Source organism: Podarcis muralis, chromosome 4 (genome assembly GCF_964188315.1).
Source record: "Podarcis muralis chromosome 4, rPodMur119.hap1.1, whole genome shotgun sequence".
Classification (NCBI taxonomy): Eukaryota; Metazoa; Chordata; class Lepidosauria; order Squamata; family Lacertidae; genus Podarcis; species Podarcis muralis.
Window position 1 is genome coordinate 56,767,219 of NC_135658.1, and position 7,191 is coordinate 56,774,409.

At 43.9% G+C, this 7,191-nt stretch overlaps 1 long non-coding RNA gene across 1 annotated transcript; it reads right to left on the reverse strand.

Annotated features, from left to right (window-relative positions):
* Window positions 1–4,331: 4,331 nt before the first annotated feature.
* LOC114595337 (uncharacterized) lies at window positions 4,332–6,368 on the reverse strand. The gene is made up of 2 exons (XR_003706260.2): window positions 6,171–6,368; window positions 4,332–4,804 (listed from the first exon to the last, which is right to left on the reverse strand). It is a non-coding gene; the product is annotated as an uncharacterized LOC114595337 (long non-coding RNA).
* Window positions 6,369–7,191: the final 823 nt, after the last annotated feature.

Sequence of the window (7,191 nt, forward strand, 5' to 3'; positions counted from 1 at the left end):
TTTGCTGAGAAAGTCCTCTGCATGTGCAAGCAGCTGCTCTATTTGCAATTCCTCTGTCTCATCTACTATCCTGGCCTTAGCCTCCGTTAGACAGTCTAACTAGGCTCGGTCCATAGCTTTGGACTGAAAGCAGCAGAGAGGGCTGAACTTTTCTCAATTGTCCCCTCTCTGCTAAACAGCTACTCAGTACTATTCAAGGGTCTCTGTCCCAGGTGAGCATGTGCAAAATACCAGAAGGGGCCATACAATATCCAACTGCATCCCCAGACACTTAGGGATGAGGAGTATACACTGGGTGACCCTCAACTGACTGTGGCTCCCTGCCAGATGTCCCCTGCATATTTGAACCTAAGAAGAGCCCTGTGGGATCACACCAAGGTTCCATCAAGTCCAGCATCCCATTTTCCACAGCAGGCAACCAGATGCTTAAGAGAAGCCCACAAGCAAGACATAGGAGCCACAGTGCTCTCCAGCTTGTGTTCTCCAGCAACTGGTGTCCTGAGCCATAGAGCCTCTGAGCCTAGAGGCTTTGGAGTCTCGTGCCTTCAAATAGACTTGCGTCTTCCTTTCACAGCAAACATTGGTGTGACACTAGTGGTACCCATGGCAAGAAGGCCACTGGCATAAAGTGTGAAGTGGGTAGCTCTTATTTAATGTTTCAAGGAGCTGGTTTAATATTCCCCAAGAAAAAAATGAAACAGTTCCACTCACGTCTTTGGAGAGTAAATCCATTAGTCAGGCTGCTGAGTCCTAGAATCAGGACAATAGCGAATAACAAGAAGCTCTTGTGCACCATGGCAGCTCACCGTCCTCTGTCCTGAACCTTCAGGTCTCCTCCAGAAAACAAACAACAATGTTAAGGTCTAGGCAAAAGATTTGCAGAAAACAATTTTTATAGCAGCCAGTTTGCTCAACATTTTCAGATAATTTTTATCTTGGGAGGCAAATGTCTTTGTCATCACGACTCCACCTGTGTTTTGATTTTGATTAAAGATTTCTATATATGTTCCAGATACATTATCAAGTTGCAGAAATGATGATTCGATCGGTAAACTTAGTGGGAGGGATCTGTGGCAAAGATCGGCCTCAGATTCTTTCCTCGTGAATCACCCCCAGCCACCCTTAAATCGATCCACATCATGTTAGTGCAGCACTTCAGGCAACTACAGTACCCATCACTTGACTGGGAAAGAAAGAGGACATGCCAAATTGTGTCAGTTCACAGACGTATGTGAATGTGCAATAGGACTCTATTCATTTGGAAAAAAATGTTGAGTTTTTGGGAAACTTCTGTCTTATACAGGCGTCTGGAAAAAGATTCAGAAGAAGACAGAAGAAGACAATCCCACTTCCATCATTTGCATTTATATAAAAAGCAAAATGCTGTTTCTAATTGAATACGTGCACTAGTGGACATAGAAGGATGATTTTATGGTTTACTCTGTTTAGGGTTGCAAGACGTATGGCAGCCCTAACTTTGTTACCAAAGTCAGCAAGAAGCAGCTGTTCCTAAGATTGCTCTCTGTTCCAGTACTGATGTAGGGCAAATGTATATTTTCACATAAACAGTTTCCTGCTTGGTAAGAATCTATGTTATCTTAATTTGCCAATATTAGCTCCATTATTGCAGTCTTAGCTGTTAGAGTCATGCCTATGTAAAAAAATAAAAATAAAATCTCTCTCTCTCTCTCTCTCTCTCTCTCTCTCTCTCTCTCTCTCATTTTTATAACTGTACATGAAAATAAAATTTGAAAGCTGAGTAATGCATTGACCAAAGGTGTAACTGATGGGGAAGGGTTACTGTGATTAATAGCACCAAAGTCACCCAGCACGGCACAAATGTGCTAATCAACTGATAAGTCTCCCCACAGATAAGCAAGACCAGTATTGCTTCATCTGTGATCCTCCCTAATTTGAGATTAAGTATTTGAAACTCTCCAACAATGTCAAAAGTAGAACTACCTGGTTTACCAATCCTGCCCTGAGAGCAGGTAAAATGGCTACTTACAACAATGACCAAAAATGAGAAAATGTATCACCAAAAAGGGGACTAATTGTTCTATGCATAATGTTTGTAGATGCCAATAGATATGTAAAGGTACACATTTATAAATACCTCTGGAATTTAAAAGGAAATACACTGCATCTCATTATAATATGGAAGACCACATGACCCGTAGGCCTGCTCAGTCAACAGTCCTGGTGATAACTATTGCTTGGCATCTTCAAGGCCCCTGCTTCTCTCCATCCTTGTGCTTCTTCATCTTTAAGTCGTACTATGAAAGGGCCACTTCTTCAAATATAGGACTCTCCTCTCACAGCCCTTCAGTTAGATGGCTGCCCATGGCAAGATAGGACTTCTGGTCATTCTAAGAAAATGGCTTTTGGAGTGTGAAGCTTTCAATTTGCACATGCAGTAGAAAGAGAAAGCAAAAATATACGGACATGCATTTCTGGTTTTGCTGCTTCTACTGTAAAATACATATCAGTTTTCCATGAATTAGTTTAGGCAGTGCTTCTTTTCTAAAAAAATGTTTAGGGGTACTTTCATTTTACTACCCATATTGAAATAATGCCTCTCAATAAGGCCAAACTTAGATTCACAAACTGTTTAGGGGTATGCGTCCCCCTCCATCCCCCCAGAAAAAAGCACTGAGTTTAGGTTTGTTATGGATGGGGAAGGATCAATGGTGTGACCACTTAAAGTGTATTTCCTCCCACTGGGGAATACACACAGTATATGCATGAGATATCCTTTACCAACTCTGATAGCACACACAGGTGGACAGTACTAGCTAATACAGTGGTACCTCGGGTTACATACGCTTCAGGTTCCAGACGCATCAGGTTACAGACTCCACTAACCCAGAAAGAGTACCTCGCGTTAAGAACTTTGCTTCAGGATGAGAACAAATTGCGCAGCGACGGCGCCGCGGCGGCGCAGCGGCAGCAGCAGGAGGCCCCATTAGCTAAACTGTTGCTTCAGGTTAAGAACAGTTTCAGGTTAAGAACGGACCTCCGGAACGAATTAAGTACTTAACCCGAAGTACCACTGTAGTTGCCAAAACAAGGTCGCTGGGAAGCAGGAATGCTTTATTAGCATGATCAGAGGCTTGTAAATTATTTTTTTAAAAGCCTCTTGGAATTATGCATAATGGTGGAAGAATGTACAAAATACAGTCAATATATGTACATTCCCCAAGGCTGTACCGCCCCTTGGACTGGTTGTAAGTAGGAAGGCACACAGATGAAGGCTGGCTGGGAGCAGAATGAGATTGGTGTGGCAGTATCCTTTTCCCCCAGTGGACTAGCCTCCACAGCTCCCAGGATGTTGTGTAGATGGTGTTGTCCTCTGTAAATATTAGCAGCAGTATAGACTCCCACGACAGAACCCAAAACTGAAATAACTGTGTATGAACACACTTAGTGGTACACAAGAACCATAATTGGAATTCTGGGTGTCCTTTACTTTCCTTAAAAGCAGCCACGCAGACCCATGGACACCCCGTGCGGTGCTGAGAGAGAGCACTAGCTATCTCTTGGTGGTGCTATTATACGCATTTAAATCACACCCACCCCAAAGCTGCATTAGCCACAGGGAGAGATGAGCAGGTACCATACTGGATAAAGGACTGGTTCTGTAGCTGATGCAAACCATTTCAATTTCACACTGACACGTCTTGATGGACACTCTCACACTCGAGAAAGAATGGTGGAATTGTGTCTCTTTGGATTTCACAGTGAATGGATTGGATGATGCCCTGAGTCTGAATGATTGTCATAACTTGGATTGGACAATTTCCCATAGGTCCACCACAGCTCTCCCTGCCCCCTTTACCTCTCCACATCATGTGGTGTGGCCCAACAGCCTTAAGTCACCTGAACCCATTTGTTGCACAGGGACCTTTCTGCAGTGCACCTTTGAGTTAAAGGTTGATGGATGAATGTCCACTGTTGGATGGGAGATATACCTAGAAGGAGTATAGGCCAGCTAGGCTGGATCTAGACACATTAAAAAACATTTCAGGAAAACACATTGTAAATCTCACATTGGTGAAAGACAGAACTCTACATTGCCATCTGGTGTCACAGTGTTATAGCACTTTTAAAATGCCTTTTTCTTTACTAATGTAGCTGAATCCCAAGTTTATGATTCTGTGAGTGTGGCCAAAAATAATCTCAAACTCTAGACTGTATTATTGTTGTAAAATATATTGCTAGATATCCAGCCTACTTGAATAATAGACTTGTGCCACTTTGCACTGCTGTGAGATAAGAGCTTAAAGGTGAAAAAATGTCAAGTGCATCAAAAAGAGAAACATGTCACATCATTATTTTTTTGCAATGCTTTAATATGCTGAATGCGCAAGAAAGTTTCATAAAGAGAAAGCAAACAGTGGGAAATAAAATGCATTTCCACATTCTCAAGATTAATAGCAAAGGTTGGCAAAAATTACTATGGAGCTGAGACTAATTAGCTACATTTATAGCAGACATAGGCAAACTCGGCCCTCCTGATGTTTTGGTCAGTATCCCTGACCACTGGTCCTGTTAGCTAGGGATGATGGGAGTTGTGGTCCCAAAACATCTGGAGGGCCGAGTTTGCCTATGCTGGTTTATAGCTTTTTTTGGGGGGGGGGGAGATGATTTGCAGTTGTTGTGTGCAGACTGACCTCCCTGGCAAGGAAAGAAGCAGGAAATTGGGGTAGAGGAAGCTACGCTAGCATTTTGTTTTCTGTTTTGGTCTTGGAGGGATGCCGTTGTCAGACGTTCCTGGTCTGTGCCTTCATTTCGTTCTACTTTGCTGAAATGAAAAGAAGAGAAAGCTGCTTAGAGGGTGAACATTCCTGTTTCAACTGTCTGGAAGCTGAATAGAGCTTGGGAGAAATTTCATTGGTTATGGATAAGTTGGGGGTTATCCTTGCTCTTGTCTGGATGGCTTCCTGCTTGGGTTGTCAACTAAGGGATGTAGACCCAAAGAAATCAATGGACTGAAGTTAGTTATGACTTAGTCCATCTTTATTGATTTTCTGTGTCATTGCATCTGCTCATTCTTTCTCTTCCATTCCCTTTCTTTGCTATCTTCTGGCTATCCCTATAGCTTTTGCCCTCTCTGGATTGTATCCCATGTTGTGGGAGAAAAGTTGGCCAAAATGATTTAGGGAACCTTCCTTTACCCAGGGGTTAAGTTAAACGCATCCATACGATTGTAAACATAGTAGATTTTTCCAAATGGGGGGTTGTGGGTTGAGAGAGATCAACCTCTCTGATGCAAAACATGAAGGAAAAGGGGAAGGAGGACTACACTTGTCATGCACAATGGTAGAAAGAGGGGCAGAGACAGGGTTCGTAAGCCTGCCAGTTCTAGTAACACCCAGCAGTTACAAAGTGTGTGTGTGTGTGTGTGTGTGTGTGTGTGTGTTCAAGAGACTTTGGACCAAGGTAGGCCAGGATTATTCTTTTCTCAGACATTGCAGGTGTTTGATAATATCTGTAGAGAACCCACAACGAAGTGCTGCTCAAAATGAGATAAATGTTGATGGGGGCTGAGATGGGGAGACTTCCGAGCTCTCAGTCCTTTACATTATGCTTCCTAATGCAGGGGCATAGTGTGGGTTGCCGGCGCCTGGGATGGTAGACTGGCCAGCAGTCAGTCCCTTTGCTAAGCGACATCTAATCGTGGGAGTCTCTCCTTTCCAACTAGCCCCGACTGGTAGCAGAGATAAGGCAGAGAAACGCAAAGCCAGGACTGCCGCTGTGTCGACTCACTCTCCTGTCCTTGCAGTGAGGCGCAACACACATGACTCTGGCAGTGCTTTCCCGCCTTCCTACACCTGGCCCAGGGGCAAGGCACACACACAAGGCATCCCTTTGCCTGCCACAAGAAGGAGGCACTGCCACTGCATTAGCCTCAAAGGCCTCAATGAGGGAGCCTGACGTGGGGGCAGCTGGTTGTGCCCCCTTAGAAATTTGTGCTCAGGCCCCTCCACCACTGTCCAGAAGCAGAGCACAAGTGCTTCACCAGCACTTTTTTTAAAAAAACCCAGATGTATTACTAAATGTATGGCATATCCCCCCATTCCCCGGGAACAGCTGGAGAATAAGCTCTTGATATCTATTAGTTTTTTTGGGTTGTTTTTTAATGAAAACAAATAAAACCTGTCGCTTACCTCCTCAGCCTCGGCCCCCGCGACGGCCCCAGCGCCAACCTCGTCGAAAGCCTCGTCGAAAGCCACCTCGGCGGCCTCGTCCACCTCCCCGTCCACGCCTGGCATCTGCCACACTAGCCAGTCCTACGATCAGGATAAGTGCCAGCAGCCAGATCCATTTGAAGTTCATTTTTATCTGAAATCTTCACAGAATCTTCAGCCCTGTTAAAGCATTTCATATCAAAGGTGTGACTCAACAGAGGTTCAATCTGCTTTTTTTACATAAAGAAAGGCCCAAAATGGCAGTGTTTGGTTTGACATTTGTATAGCATTTCTGGTGTCCAAAAGTGCTGTTGTGATGACATCATTCCTCTAAGGTAAATCAGTATTATTATCTCCCACATTGTGAGGGCTGAGACTGAAAATGGCTTGCTCAAGTGGCAAGATTCAGACCAATGGAAATTCACATCTGAGTAGGTGCATGTACTCCTAGGGCAGTGTTTCCCAACCTTGTGCCTCCAGCTGTTTTTGGACTACAATTCCCATCATCCCTTGCCACTGGTCTTGCTAGTCAGGGATGATGGGAGTTGTAGTTCAAAAACAGCTGGAGGCACAAGGTTGGGAAACACTGTCCTAGGGTATCACTAACCCCACCCCCCATATGTTTCAAAGCTTAGGAATGTGTCATTTGTTATGATGCTGGACTTGATAAAGTTTGGGTTTGATCCAGCAAGGCAATCCTAAGTAATAAAGTTCTGAATCTTTCTGTTTCCTGCTGCATCAGAGAGGAGAAAGAGGTAAATATTAATGAACTTGAGCAGCAAAGTTACACAAATAAAGGGAAGGAAACAGGTAGAAATACAAGATAAATGTACTTGAATGGAGGAATAAACTACAAGATAAAAATTGATCAACAGGCACAAACCCTTAAGCAGCTGTGTCTTATCGGCACAGATATCATAGCAAGCATGGTATATTTACAAAGCATGAAGAAACCTGGCTCTCGCAGGCTCTTTCCGCAGGCCACAACTCAATTCAACTG